Here is a 16,260-nt window from a genome sequence, read left to right as displayed (position 1 = left end):
AGCATTCTAACCAGGCTCCCGGGAAAGGCTTCGTCCTTCCCACCCCTGCTCCCAGCTGATGTTCTCTACCTCATCCTGTGGTGGGAGTTAGAAACTAGCTGGGTTTCAACTCACGGTCGTTTTTGGTCGAAGGACTGTCAGGTTGGACACCTGAGGAGTTGGAGGCATGATGCTTGGTTCTGTTTCTTTCCCTTTCCATTGCCAGGTAGGAGGAAAAAAGGCTTTGCCAATGGGTATCTGCATCTGCTTCTTCCCACCCTTGGATTTCTTCAGTGGCTTTTAGAGGAATAAGTAGGAGTTTTAGCAAATTTAATTTTTTTTTTAAAGCTTATTTATTTATTTATTCATTTATTGATTGCTGTGTTGGGTCTTTGCTTCTGTGCGAGGGCTTTTTCCAGTTGCGGCGAGCGAGGGCCACTCTTCATCGCGGTGCGCGGGCCTCTCACTATCGCGGCCTCTCTTGTTGCAGAGCACAGGCTCCAGACGCGCAGGCTCAGTAGTTGTGGCTCACGGGCCTAGCTGCTCCGCGGCATGTGGGATCTTCCCAGACCAGGGCTCGAACCCGTGTCCCCTGCATTGGCAGGCAGATTCTCAACCACTGCGCCACCAGGGAAGCCCAGCAAATTTAATTTTAATAAAACTCACTTATTAAATATCTTTGATCCTCAAAGTGGTACTCTAGGCCCTGGACGTGGGGAAGCAGGGGTGGGGGCCCCAGGGATTGGGGAATTCCTATCCTCACTGGTTCCTGAGCTCACCATACTGGCTTAGAGAAGGACTGAATATTAATCCTTTAATGCAGAAAGGTCAGACTTTTTTAATGAGTTAAATATTTTCATAAATAAAGAAGCTTATGTATTTGTCTAAACAGAAGTCATGCTCAGATGTACATATTTGTATGTGTCCTGAGTAATCAATCCCAATTTACCAATCACCTGTGCATCCAGATGACAATCGTCATCCAGGCCTACTCTTCCTTCCATCAGAGCCCCTGGCATTACTATGGGAGCCAGGGAAAGCACATCCAAACTTTTCTTTTTTTAAGACACCTGTAATTTCAGAAATAAAGAAGCCATACATGGCAAGTAAAATATGAAAAGATGGCCTACATCATATGTCATCAAGGAATTGCAAATTAAAACGACAATGAGATATCACTACATACCTGTTAGAATGATGAAAATCAGAACACTGACAGCACCAAATGGCGGTGAGGATGTGGAGCAACGGGAACTCTCATTCACTGCTGATGGGAATGCAAAATCGTTCTGGCCACCTTGGCAGACGTTTGACAGTTTCTCATAAAACTAAACATACTCTTACCATTCAATCCAGAAATTGCGCTCCTTGGTATTTACCCAAAGGAGTTGAAAATGTATGTCCACACAAAAGCCTGCACATGGATGTTTATAGAAGCTTTATTCATAATCGACAAAACTTGGAAGCAACCAAAACGCCTTTAAGTAGGTGAATGGATAAACTGTGGTACATCCAGGTAATGGAACATTATTCAATGATGAAAAGAAATGATCTATCAAGTGATGAGGAATCTTAAGTGCATATTACTAACTGAAAGAAGCCAATCTGAAAAGGCTACATACTGTATGCTTCCAATTATATGACATTCTGGAAAAGGCAAAATTATGGAGACATTAAAAAGATGAGTGGTTGCCATGGGTGGGGAAGAAGAGAGAGGAATAGACAGAACACAGAAGATTTTAAGGCAGTGAAAATACTCTGTATCATGTTTTAATGATGAATATATGTGATTATACATTTGCCCAAACCCATAAAACGTATAACACCAAGAGCGAACTCTAAACTGTGGACTTTGAGTGATTATGATGTGTCAATGTAGGTTCATCCTTGGTAAAAAATGTACAAATACAGTGACTGATGTTGATAATGGGGGAAGCTATGCATATGTGGGAGCAGGGGGTATGTGGGCAATCGTTTTACTTTCCTCTCAATTTTATTAGTCTTTTTAGACTATTTTCAGCAGGTCTACACTTATGGGAGGGTGATGGTGTGTGATTGGGCAGTCCCACATTTATGTGGATTATTTGGGCAGATCATGTTCAACCCAAGCATCTGAGAAGAGCAGCTCTGAGCAGGGACAGATCCTGTGGATCCCAGAGAGGTCTGGGTGGAGAGCAGGTCCTAAATGGAGTGATATGTGGGCACCCTGCTGATGAGGTCTTTTAGGAGGAACACGGAGAGGTAGGAAAGGGCTGAAGAAAGGCAAGTTAAATGAGGCTAAAGCCAAATTTGTCCTGTTTCAAAAGTTGTTGGGAGATGGCTCTGAGCCAGGAAAACCAGAGGAAGTTGATTTTCTCTTTTTGTTTTTCTTCCTTTCACCCAAATAACCCCCAGAAATAGGATTCAACTACATTATGGGTTAAATAGGCATTGTAAAATTGGTCTGGGGCTTGATCACCATGTGGGATTTTGTTCTCGTGGGAAATAAATTCCAACTTCCAAATGACTGACTTAAAGAGGCCACTTTTAAAAGTAGCAGGTTGCTTACTCCTACATTCACTTTTAAAGGAACTTGTAACTAAATATTAAGCTTTCCAATTGTGAGAGTTTGTGATTTTGATCATTCTAGACTCTTGACTTCATTAAATAAATTTTTCACTCTTTCTGATTTCTTGGTGCCAAGCTCTGAATACACTGTATATACTGACATTTCTAAGTTGACTTTTAAGAAAAGCTCTATGTTTTACCAAAATCATAAAGTATCTATATTAAAAAAAAAAAACTGAATAACCTAGTATAGAGATAATATGGTTATAGATAATATGGTTATAGAGAACCAAAGAACGGATTAACTTTTCATTAGAGCTAGAAATACACTTAAGCTAAAATATTAATTGTCAGTGTGGTCTGATTTGAGGAGCCCACAAAACTTCAGTGGACCAGGTCTCTCCTACCTTCTCGAAGCACACTATGGAAATTACATTATCATTATTTCATTCTCAGGTTTGGGTGCTTTACTGCCAAAGGATTCTTATATGGTACTGGAGGAAAATCTGAGTTTACTCTTTAGTATAACGTGGCCAGCAGTGCCTGTCCTACTAACTTAGGATGAAATGAGATGATGTATATGGGCACATGTTGTATGTTATAAAGTATTTTTAAAGCTCACATATCTGTAGGGAGCAAATAATTAAACAGCAAAATCCAGCCACCTTACATAGGGGATATTTCTTATAGTATGACATGAGAAATAACAGTGATAATAACTTCCAGGCAATAGAATGAGTTTTGTTATTGTTTTGTTTTATTCTGTTTTGTCTTTGCTTTTATTTTGTTTTGCTTTATTTTCTTTTTTTTGTAGCTCTCAGCCTGAAGTTATTTTCTGTCCCCTAAAAGGTATGTTTATATATATGTGTGTGTATATATATATACAATTTGCTAGAAAACAGAGCCTAAAATAAAGATTATGTGCCAACACTTTATTAAAGACTGAATCCTAGGAATGTAGGAGTGAGAAAGAAGTGGGGTGAGGTGGGGAAGGAGAGTGAGCAAATAGAAGGGAGGATGTTCTTGAGATGCCTGCACTTCATGATGAACTGAGTGCTTGGTGCCCCAGAAAGCTTTGGAGGATGCATGCTGCTACTGCATCTCTCAAGAGTCTCTCTGGAGGGAGAATAGGAGAAGAATTATTTTACTGACTTCCATCTCCTATTGGGTGAAACTTGCCTCTGTAGTAGATTCACACACTTCCTTCCTCAGTCACACATCTGTACACACTGAGCAGCCACAGGGAAGTGCCAGGGTACTTGGGCTTGGGTGTAAGGTGAGGCACCCACACAACCAAAGACATGCAGCCCAGGGCCCTGGGTCTGTAGAATATGTAGCAGCAGCAAGCAGGCCCCGTGACTGTAAGCAACACCAAGGCATTTGTGTGGGTCTAGGGTGATGCGTAAACCATACACTATAAAACACAGCATCGAGGAAGCCACCTTAGATCATTTCTGCTGCCACTTTTGCTGAGTGCACTTCTGAGAAGGGAGGACATTTTTGGTTCTCACACCGCAGAGCTGTGTAGCAGCTGACAGTAATGGAGATAATTAGAGGTATGGAGTTGATCACAACTTGACCTATAATGACCAGTTTGAGTAGTTGTGACAGAGAGAGTAAGATCTTTCTGTAAAGCAATATTTCAGATATTATACAAGGGAGCAACTTGATATAGATGAGTGTGACAGGGACAAGAATGCAGGAAACAAGATGAGTCATTGATTCAGAGAACGATCCCAAAGAGCAAGAAAAGATGGTTCTAGTGCCAGTTAAGCTTCATCAGGCCTTAGAACCACAAGTTACTGAAATGTCATATGGATTTTTAGTATCTATATATAATGTATGTATTTACTCATGCAACAGGTATTTATTGAGAGCCTACTGGAGGCTGGGTTCTATTCTAGGCTTTGCCCACTCAGCAGTTTCTGCACTCTTGGCACTTAGATTCCAGTGCAGGAAGACAGACAGTAGCATGTCAGAAGGTGGTGAGTGTCGTGAAGAGAAATAAAGCAGGACAAGAGAGACAGTGTGTGTGGTGGAGAGGCAGGAGTTGCTATTGCTATAGAACAGTCAAAGAAAGCCTCTGTGATAAGGCAACATCCGAGCAGAGACTGAAAGAAGAGGAAGGAGTGAGCTGAGTGTCGGGAAGAAGAGTGATCCCAGCAGAGAACAGAGAAGGCAAAGCCTGGGGAAGGGCCAGTAGATATTGTTGAGGGGATGTACATTCATGTGATGAGTATATGCACAAGCACGTATTTTTCCAAAGTGAAAAAAAAAAATAGTAAACTGTGTATATTTAATATTGTCATCCAGATATTCTCAATTTTACTGTCATCATAAATGTCTGAACAGAAGAAACTCTTTATGTTATTATCCAAAAGAGATATCTGAAAATGGTAGAACCCACTGGCAATTGCAGTCAAGATCCTGGTTTCTATGACCCAGTAATAGTAATTATGCAAAAAATCATCTGGGCAGGTAGGAAGGACTTGCCCATGGACGGTCGTGACACACAGCGAAGTGTAGCTGCCAGATGGGTCCCAGAGGGACAGGACACCAGTCAAGTATGGTTTAAGGTTGAGTTGGGAGAGAAGAAAAGTCCCACCCGTGGTTGATAGCTATAGGCCTGAGGGCTTGTTTTGAGGATGTTTTGTTTGGCCTAAGGATAGTTAACATTTATAAACTGTTGAATGTTTAAAAACTTTTTTGAGTTAGCGTGCCTTTGGGTCATGTGTGTTACTGCAGCCAGCTGTAGTGGGCTGTGAATTCATGGTATACCAGCACGGTGGAAGCAATAGTAAGCAAGACAAAAGGCACCATCATGGGTGACGAAGGCAGTTAAAGAGTCTCATGTGGACCTGAGTAATACACTCCAAAATGTGACTACAACAAGCTTACTCAGCCTCTCTTAATGTATCTTCTGGCCCTGACACATGCTTCAGTCATTTCTATCACCCGGGACTTGGAAGTTTGTGAGACGTGGTCCTCAGGAAGGTGAAGAGTGGATGGGACACTCGCTATGGTTGAGGACCCTGGGGACCAGTGGAACTGAGGAAGCATTAATAAACAGGCACTTCTGCATCATGTGAAAACTGCATCTCTCAACATTGGAATGAATGTTAAATATGTGGAAAGAAGTAATAAGGCAAAAATTCAGATAATGCACACACATGGGGATACACACCTGGATAGAACCAAAAGGGGTATCCTGACCATTGAAGAACCACTGCAGTGCATCTGTGTTTGTTTGCTTGGAGGTCTAGGCTATTTTTCAAGGTTTATAAATTGGCTATAAAAATGTATTTGTGAATTTTAAGTTTCAGCCTGAGAGAAAATTTTGACTTTTAAATTCAAACTTACTATTCCAAAACTCATTCTGGCACCTTTTTAGGGCTTGATGAATTGTTTCAAAGATGTTTATTGCTTTTAAGTCTCTGTTTTATTGCCAAGCTTGTAATGCGTAAACTGCTTTGAATTTCGTTAAGATAGTGAGTGATCAGGCAATGACACGACTTTAAAACAGAGAACAGCCAAGAGATTTAACTGGATTAAGAGAGAAGATTAGTACATTTTATGTAGATAGGCTGTTTCTAACAATTAAAATATGCCTCCTCTGGATATGTGTTTCCATCATGCAACATAATAAGAGAGCTCCAGAAATATCACTGTGTTCTTTGAAGAAAGGGTAACAATTTGCTCTGTATCGACAGCAATATTGTGTATTTCAAACAGCTTTCAGCTGGGATCTCTAAGTTCTGTACAAATATTAACCAAACTACCTCATACAGAATAGATGTTGCCATGGTTGATCATTGATTAGAGCAGTAGGTTGAGAGCTACGTGCTCTTGAAGCTCAGTTTCTTATGACCCAAAGTCAAGTGGCTCAGAACATATGGATGCTTCTCAGGTCAAGAGCCTCTTTAAACTGCCAAACTCATTGTCAAGTATCTGACTGCTTTCAAACATCACAGCTATACAACTTGATGCATCCTAGGATTTTAGGTTTCTGATTGCAAGTTATAAAAATCAACTGAGATAAAGTAAATAAAGGTCATTTATTATACAGTACAGGGACCTCATAGAACATAAAGACAGGAATGCAGCCAAGCCTCAGGAACGAATGGGGAACGGGCACGCCACTGGGAACCTAGACACATGCTCACTCAGATTCTGGTCCCTGCTTCTCTCCATGCCCATCCTTAATTGTTTTCTTTCTCTTAAGAACCGTTTCCCTGCTTCTTCATTTACATGGCATAATGTGGCCATCCTCAACTGCCGTGTTTATATGTTTTAATTTGTGCCCCCCAAAAGTTCAACACTTCTGTTCCTCTGTATTAGTTTATTGCTGTATAAAAAATAAGCCCAATACTTAGCAACTTAAAGGAACAAACATATACAATCTTACAGTTTTTGTGGGAGCAGGAATCCAGGTGTGGCTTAGCTGGGTGCCTCTTCCTCAAGATCTCACACAAGGCTGCAGTCAAGGTGTTAACTAGAGCTGCAGTCTTATCGAAAGGTTCTTCTGAGAAAGGATTTGCTCCTCAATTCGTGCACATGGCTGCTGGTAAGATTCAGTCCCTTGCAGGTTGTTGGGCACACCAGCTATGGACTTCCCACAATTCCTTGCAACATGGCCTCTCCATAGGGCAGCTCACAATATTGCACCTGGTTTCCATCCAAAGAAAGTCGCAAGAGAGGGAGAGTAAGAAGTTGCTGTCTTTTTGTAACCTAATCTCAGAAGTGACATACCATGACTTTTGCCTATTCTACTTGTGAGAAGTGAGACACTAGGTTCAATGCACACTCAAGGGGAAGAGGGCAGGAATTCCAGTATATAGAGATCACTCGGAGCCTTTTAGAGACTGCTTATCACATCCTCTCTTTGCCTTTCTGCCAATTCCAAAGTCGTTAGCAAAGGTTTCTTTTTGACCCAGCTTGGATCCTGTGCCTATTTTTCCAATGAGCTGTAGAGGGAGTGAAGACTCATGGTGTAGACGGTGTGCCAGGTGGGCACAGTAGTCAGGCGAGACAAAGGGAACCATCCCGGATGAAGAAGGCAGTTAAAGAGTACCAACCTGAATAAAACACTCCAAAATGTGACCGCAACAAATTTACTCAGTCTTTCTTTATTAATGGGAATAAAATTTCCAAGCAGATAATTCACCTCCCCAAAAGATTGGTTCTGTGCAGGCAGATTTTCTGAATAATTCAGATGTTTGAAGCCCTTAATCCTAAAGTATATATGTAACTAAGGCTAAAGTACTTTTTAAAGAATTCATAGTATGTGCCATTATCCTTTTTTAATTTGTTTTTCATTGTTAAAATTACGGTGTATACATATATAAGATAAAATTTACCATTTTATGGCTAGGATTCTAGCCTTCTAGCAGTTCACGCAGGGATGGAGTAACTTGTGGCTTCTTTGGCCTCTTCAGGTGGATTCCCTGAGCTTGGCTGGGCTGGGAAGGAGAAAAGTATGAAATTTCGTAGAGGAGTGGTGTCATGTAGGTGGCAGTGCCCAGTGGTGGAAGGGCTGCCTAGGCTGTTACAACTCCCTCAGCTCACCGCGCCATGCCCCTCCCATCCCAACCACGCTCTAATGCCCCTCCCATCCCAACCACGCTCTAATGCCCCTCCCATCCCAAAGCACGCTCTAATGCCCCTCCCATCCCAACCACGCTCTAATGCCCCTCCCATCCAAAGCACGCTCTAATCGTAGCTGTTATGTAGGGTAGGCTAAACTGCTTACACATAGACTCAAGGTATAACAGCTCAACGTGAGAAGTCTTCTTACCCCCTCTGACAAGCTCAGATTCATCCCAAATGAAAACATGTCCTGTCTTCCAGAATATTTTCATGAGAACCTAGAAATCACTTAGTGTTGACGTGAAATCAATAAAAGCAAATGCTCTTGGCAAAGGACTGAAGTCATTTCTTCTTCATGGGATACGGGGCAAGGGTTTGGACCTAGTTATGATAACTCAAGTCAGGGCTATGCATGGAAGAGGAGGCTTCACTTAATATTCCTGTTACCATTTCTATTTTTTTTAAATTATAGTTTTATATCCATAAATTCATTTTTATAAGCTCCCACTAAAAGAATGGAAATACTTAAGTTTTTCTGCCTAAATAGCTCATTAGGATTTCAGCCTGTAACATTTCCACAGACAAGTCATTATTTCTGATGATTTCACGCTGTGATGCACAGCTGCATCACGACAGTATGGGGCCGGTGAATATTAGGGTTAGGCTGGGCCGTCCATTATCCATTCCTGTGTTAGCTGCTTGTTGATGCCCTCCCCCTGCCCAGTGCATGAATGAGCCCCTGACATCCCATGGTTTGTTGTCATACTCAGCATTATTCTTTAGAGAAACTAAAAAGTTTGCTCCGTTTTGCATAGTCATTATTATTTTTCCCCCTCAGAGTGATGAATTGGTGGAATAGAGTTCAGTGTGGTAGATGTGGAGTCCTAGAGAACAATCATCTCTGCTGTGAATTCAGATTAATCAAAGAGCCCAAAATAGAGGTCACTCAGCAGTATCCCTAAGGCTTCTTTTAGGTTCTGACTGACATTGCCCTGATTCCAGGGGCAGTGAGAACAGGGAGTCAAGAAGAGAGTGAAGAAAGGTGTTGGTGGCTGATCCCTTTGCCTATTCGTGGGGTATGAAAAGCTCTCCCGAGGGTGCAATAACACAAAATTAACATGGAGGCTATGAAAGTATTTGGAGATGGGACCAATATCCTAAAGACTCAGAATACAAGCATAGCTTTGAAATTAAAAGAAAATCAGAAAATTTCTACTTTGGTTCTCATCAAGGTATAGGAAAACATGACCTCCATGAAATAAAAGAAAGTGATCACGAGGAACCTCCTGGATGAGATAAAACAATGGGAGCCTAAACTCCCCTCCAAGACAAGCTGGGGTTTGAGGCACCGGATCCAGGCAGAGTTTTCAGGATGCCAGGTCAGATCTGAAGGGGAGGCAGGATTAGTCTACCAGTTACAAAGTATGAGGCAGGGGAGGTCCAATAAGAGCTAAGTAAACCTGTCCAAAGAGGTCAGCCTGAATAGGGTCGGCAGAAGGGAAGACTCCAGGACCAAGGGCTCAGACAGAACCCAGGGGAGGAGCCTTAGATGAGGCCCTTTGTGCTGATGTGTCCTCAGGCACTTGGTTGGGTTCCATCTGACCTCCCCCCACAGGCCGGAAGAAACCTGCCAGGCTCTGAGCTGGTTCAGAGAAGGACTGAAACACAGGATGAGATGACAAGGAAAGAATAAAAGGGATTTAAAAAGCATAACCGCAGAATTATAACTCCATTGTAGAAACAGCCAAAAGTCAAGTCTTAACCTCTGCCGTGAACTAGCTGTGGCTTATTGAGAAATCAAAGTATTCTTTTGGATCCTTAGTTTCCCCATCTGTAAAGTGGGGCTCAGAATTCAGTGCAAGTCCTCATGTCTGACACAATCAGTAATTTGATTGGTGAAAAAAAATCAGTTCATGTGGGCAGCCTTAAGCAGTTATATGCATTATACCTGAGATATTTTTAAATGTAGAGAAGTATGTTTGTTACCCAATATTTTGGTGCAGGGTTAATACATTTTTGGAGTAAGGTTGGAGTCCTTCCTTTATCCTGCAAAAGCAGCACCCGTGATGAATTGTCCGTGATCTCATTTTTTTGGTTTTGTTTTTAAATGGAGTGAAATCTCAGACTTCAGTTTAGACACAGTCATTCTAGATCTTTCTTCTCACATTATTTCCACCACCCCCTCCTTTTTTTTTTCTTTTTTCATTTGTCTGGCCTGTGACAAACTTGATTAAATTCTTTAAAAAAATTTTTTTTTGTTGACTTGACTTTAAAATGAGTCCTTTCAGATTATGCAACTTAGTTTTCATAGAAACAACAGCTTTCTTTCTTTTTCACTCTATTTCATTATATATTACTATTTCACTAGATTACCTGATTATAATTGCAGCTGGTTTGTGAGCAAATGCAACTGGTGTTTGGCAGGCAAGCAACTCAAGTGGTGAGAGCAGAAGCCAGTGAACATACAGAAGAACGGCCTCCCACTGGCTGCAGACATCTGCTGGCATATGGAGAGAACAAAGAACATCAGTCATTTCAGTAACTCTGTTAAGTGAAGATGTGTTAGGAGTACTTCCAATGAACCTCCTAACACTATCATGGGGATTAAAGGAGAAGTTCATGTTGAAGTCTTGCCAAATGGCTCGTGCTCAGTAGAAGTTGGTTCCCTTCCTTTCCTTTAGAAGCCTTTCTAGCACAATGCCTTGCAGAATGGTGATTCCTATACAAGGAAGTCGGCTTGTTAATTATGTATTCAAGGCTGGGATTTGAAATTTCAATTCCTTTATGCCTCCTATGCCACTGCTTTAAGCACATCAATCTGTCTCACAGTCCTGGACAGTCTTTCCTCTCCATGCTGTAGGGCTATCCTGTTGAAGTTTGATTTCCATGACTTTGGAAATGCACAACTTACTGTTCAGGCCAAACTGGTGGAACGCTAATGTCAGGCTTCCAGAGCAAATTGTTGGGGAGGCTGCCCTTTGAAGGCTAATGGATCTGGAGTTCCATGTGATTTTGTTCCAGGCCTATGGGTATGTATAGCTGCTTTCGATGTTCTGTGACGTTTGACAGTAGAGTTTTCAAAAAGTCAAATAGGATAAAGTGTCCACCCATGAGTTGGGTGTGCAAAGATCACACTGGGGAGAAGTCGTGCTCTTCATTTGTAAAGTATTTTGCTTTACAAGGCACTTTCCATATTGGTACAACAAAAGGAAGCAAACGTGAGGTAGGCGAATGTGCTTTCTATTTCTGATGAGTCTGATTTTCCTTTTCCTGGCTCAGCAGGATCTGGGCTGCACACACTCCCGAATGCCCCTTCCATTCTTCCAGGGAGCCTCCTCGGATACGTTTATAACTGGACAGAAGGAAGAAATATTAAAAGCCCCATAGAGCTGCTCACCCCTTATCTGGGTGCTTAAAGAAAGGGTAAAGTTTTGTTCCGCCAGCCAAGTGAATTGAATTGGAGTGCTTGGCAGAACTAAGTCAGAAAACTGCCTCTTTGTGGCAGCATCATTCCATGGCCAAGCTTTGAGGGTTGTCATTTCTCTGGTTCTTTGTGCAAGACATCTGGCTACTCTGTAAAAGAACTAAAACTCTGTGAGGCTCTTCCAGTGGTCCACCACAGCCATCGAGAGATTCATTACACGTAGGAAAGGAGCACCCAGCGCCTGTTCTCCCTCTTCTAATCCATTAAAGGGGATTAGTAGCAAGCTCAGAGGCGGTTCCCATCGTATCTTGAGTGGGAAAGAGACTCTTCCCCTCATAGTCTCTTGAGATGTGATTCGGCATGAATAGAGAGTATAGGAGTTTCTTACAAATATGTTGCCTCCATAGCTGTCAGCAGGGTTTGCTATGTCTCTACTTTGGGCAAAAGCAAGCCCTCACTGCAGGAGACTTCACAGACTTCTCTGGAAAAAACCATTAAGATGGCATAGTGGGAAAAGAAAAGAAGAGAAAAGGAAATAGGTCCTCTAGGCCCCGATCGCAAATTTCATTTCTTACATCATTTTGCATGTATCTGGCTGGGGGTAAGGTGGAACCTGGAAGGATGAGGTCGTGCATTTAACCCCACTGCCTCTCTCCTCAGCTGTGACTATGAGCTCACAAGGTGAACTTGTGGTTCACAGGATGGGATCCCTAGTGGGCACATAACCACTTCACAAAATTTATTTAAAACATACAGGGAAAACACCTAATGCTTTTATGAGGACTGTGGCTTCTGAGTAAGAAAACAGAATCTTCTGAGTAATCCTTAACTTCAGTGGGAGAAACCCATTATTTCTGGGCCCAAGTTTACCTATTTTGTTGTTGTTGTTGATACTGCATAGCTTTTGGAAGCTACATCACCTTAACTTAAAGAGAAACTTCTTAATGATGAAACTAAGCAAGAAATCAAAAATTCCCCAAAAAGAAATTAAAATTTTAAGGATCTGTAAAAGTCTCAGCCTTACATGGCCTAATTGTCTCTGTCAAGACTTGTCCCAGCAAAAGACCATCTTTTAGTCTTAAAATGCTTCAGGGACTTATGGGTATGCACTGTCCTCTGAAGCCCATGTCACAAGAGACATATGGGAACAAACTTGATGACCTCAAAATGGCCCGAGTGTAAAAACTGGTTAACTATTAATCTCAGTAAGCTCACTTTTGTTTTCTTTTACATTTAGTTAGTAAACAGATTTTATCGTTGTAATAATGGCTTACGTTTCATCCTGCATGTCTACTCTATTGAATTAGAAATTTGAAGTGCAGAATTATGATGTTTTGGATCATAAAAGCTGCCAGGTAACCACGATTCTAATACCTTTGAGAGGAATTGACAAAAGGGATCTTTGTACTGCAGATTTTCCTGTATAAACTCCAAGATATAGAGAAAATCTCTAGCCTCAGTTTTAACAAAACTGATAGCCAATCTGAAACGTGTTTAATTTTGGATGGCTTAAAATTACTAGATGGTTAATACTTCTGTTATTAACCTGCTATCCTAAAATAAGATTTCTTTTATTGCAAAAGCTTATTTTAAAATTAGTACTGTGAGATTTGCCATTTTTGAGTTTGTAGTTTTTAAATGACTGCTTATTTCTTTTTAGAAACTTTTCCTGTGATAAAATAAAATGTAACAAGAGGGCAGCTGGGACTCATCTCATCTTCCAAGAGTTGGTGATATTCGCAGCTTTCTTGTTCAGTTATAATTTAAGCCTCTTTGGTATCTTTAGTACTAAATTATTACATGAACCTTAAACATGGAGTAGCCAGACAGCCTATGATCACAGGTTTAAATCTGTGGCTCTGCATTATCCTGTCTCACATTCATTATGGATTAATTATTTTTAAATATAGTATTCTTATTTATAGTTTTATTAGAATAAAGCTGGCTGGGCTTGATAGACCTTCGCTTTGTCTTTCCAGCTGGTGTTATCTTGTAATGTGTGAGAGGTATATACAGTATACAGAATTCTCAGTTTAACATAACACATGGCTGAATTCGGAATAAGATCCATGTTCTTTTCCAGCTCTTTCCAGACGCACTCAGTTAACTTCTCCATTTTACAGACAGCAAACAGGGCACTTACTGATAAAAGGAAGTGTACTTGGACATTGGTAAATACTTGGATGGTGGGGGGGAAGCAAGCTGTGCTGTGGCCTGTGCGATGCCCTGTGCGATGCATGAAGATACCAGGCTGCCAGTTGGTAGAGACAGTTGGAGTCAGTTAAAAACATGGGAAGTTATGATTTAGGTGTAGATGAAATGTGTCTGGGAAATAGAGGCTGAGAAGTTCAGCAGTAGAGTATATCAAAAACAATCTGAACACCCTTGCTTCAGTGGTTTTGTCAGTAATTTTAAGGTATAATTCTATAACTGCTTCTCATTATTTGATAATACTTTTTCCCCCAGTAAACCTTTTTGACCGCCAAGTGCTAAAAGAAAAATGAAAGTGCATGTTTAGTTAAAATGAAGTTCTGATTTTCTATTTCCCAAGGAAGTGATAATAACTGTGTGACTTGCACAAAGTATTTATGAACATTTACCATCCATTATGGGTGTCATAGTGATATCACTAACTATAAGAAAACTAGAAGATAAAAATTTTCTAAAGAAGCAACAATATATACTTCAAAAATTGGTAGTTATTAAAAAATGTCCAAGGATGGTAATTTAACATGAACGGTGGCAGGAAGTGTGTTTAATATTTATTACATGAATTTTCATTTATATCAAATGATTGTTCCTCTAAATTTATTTTTACCCGTTTTAGATTCTTTGGTTTCCTTTGTATACATGAAAAGTAAAAGATAGCTCTTAGTAAATTGGCCATATTTTTGGAAGAAGAACTTGGCAAACAATAGAGGAATGTGAGTTTTATATCAGTGCCATCAAATGATTCAAATAGAAAAATCAGTCAGATTAATTCCAGTCATAGCTCAATATTTTCAACCAATTTATGCAATCAACATAAAGCTTTGAACGCTCATTAAAGAGAAGATAAAATACCTGCAGTTACTGTAAATTTTATTGTAAATTTAGTTAAACATTTCAGTATTGAAGATAAAATTATTTGAATATAAATTGGTGTAGTGCAGTCTCATGGTAAAAAAACAAAACAAAACAAAACAAAAAACTACCTCTGATTATAGTAAGAGATTGATCAAGCTGAATCATATTTGGAATTGGTTGTAATGCACACGTGACTAATAGGTGTCAGTCCAAACAATCTTTAATACTCTACCACTTGAAGTAGAAATCAAGAGTTGACAAAATTTACAAATATTTTTCTTTCCTTTGAGGCCTTCTGTCTTCTGGATGTTGACACTCTATTTCAATCTTCTATATCGCCCAGTTTTTCTTTTGTATTTTATCTGTTTATCATTTCCTGGTGATTTCTGGGATGGTATGATCTTTCTGATTCATAAATTCCTTTTTCATGGAATATATCTGACTACTTATTTATTGTGTTCTTTATTTCAACTATTATTTTGTTCATATTTAATGTTTTCTCTCAACTTTTTAATATTTTCTGTGGATATAAATGTAAATAATATATAGTGCTTTTCTAAAAGATTGCATACTTAGAATAAAACAGGTTTCAAGGAACACACATAGGTCTAATCTTTAATCACCAATTCTTTTTTTTTTTTTTTAAAGATCAAATTTATAGAGAGAATGTTTTGCTTATTTCTTTTAAAATTTATTTATTTATTTATTTATGGCTGTGTTGGGTCTTCGTTTCTGTGCGAGGGCTTTCTCCAGTTGTGGCACGTGGGGGCCACTCTTCATCGCAGTGCGCGGGCCTCTCACTATCGCGGCCTCTCTTGTTGCGGAGCACAGGCTCCAGACGCGCAGGCTCAGTAATTGTGGCTTACGGGCCCAGCTGCTCCGTGGCATGTGGGATCTTCCGGGACCAGGGCTCGAACCCGTGTCCCCTGCATTGGCAGGTGGATTCCCAACCACTGCGCCACCAGGGAAGCCCTAATCACCAATTCTTAATTCACATTGTTTTATCCACTATTTCCCCCATATTTGATGCTTGAGTACAATCCTTCTTTTACCATGTGCTGTGGGTTGAATTATGTCCCCCTAAAAGATACGTTTAAGTCTTAGTTCCCAGTACCTGTAAATGTGGCCTTATTTGGAAATAAGGTCTTTGCAGATGTAATCAAGATAAAGTCATACTGGATTACAGTGGGACCTAAAACCAATGACTGGCATTTTTATAAGAGAAAGGAGAGGGAGTCTTGGATACAGAGATACAGAGAAGACACAGGGGAGAAGCCTGTGTGAAGGTGAAGGCAGAGATTTCAGTGATGTGTCCACAAGCCAAAGAATGCCAAGGATTCCCAGGAGCCACCAGAAACTAGGAAGAGGCAAGGAAGAATTCTGCCCTAAAGCCTTCAGTGGGAACGTGATCCTGCCAATATCTTGATTTGATTTCTAGCCTCCAGAACAACTTTGCAGATAACAATACTCCTTCAGAGTTTGTTCATTTCTCTATGGAGAGGAACTTCATTACCTGCTTAAACCTGATCAAAATACATGCTTTGGTTTGCATTAGATCTCTTTACACCCCAAATTTCTGCCAGATTAATGCTTATTTTGGTTTAGTTTTTTTTTTTTTTTTCTTTTCATGTCCTCTTGGCTTTCATAACTTTGCTGAC

At 40.4% G+C, this 16,260-nt stretch overlaps 1 long non-coding RNA gene across 1 annotated transcript in view; it reads right to left on the bottom strand.

Annotated features, from left to right (window-relative positions):
- Positions 1-381: 381 nt before the first annotated feature.
- LOC309615720 overlaps positions 382-16,260 on the bottom strand; it is a 211,427-nt gene continuing 195,548 nt past the window's right edge. The window contains exons 2-3 of the long non-coding RNA XR_014237016.1: positions 8,233-10,609; positions 382-8,120 (exon numbers count right to left, since the gene is read on the bottom strand). This is a non-coding gene — a long non-coding RNA (uncharacterized lncRNA). The remainder of the gene's footprint in view (positions 8,121-8,232; positions 10,610-16,260) is intronic.

This window comes from Balaenoptera borealis, assembly GCF_965194805.1.
Source record: "Balaenoptera borealis genome assembly, chromosome: 18".
Taxonomy (NCBI): domain Eukaryota; kingdom Metazoa; phylum Chordata; class Mammalia; order Artiodactyla; family Balaenopteridae; genus Balaenoptera; species Balaenoptera borealis.
The sequence above is the reverse complement of the archived record's forward strand: the minus strand, read 5'-3'. Positions and strand labels throughout refer to the sequence as shown.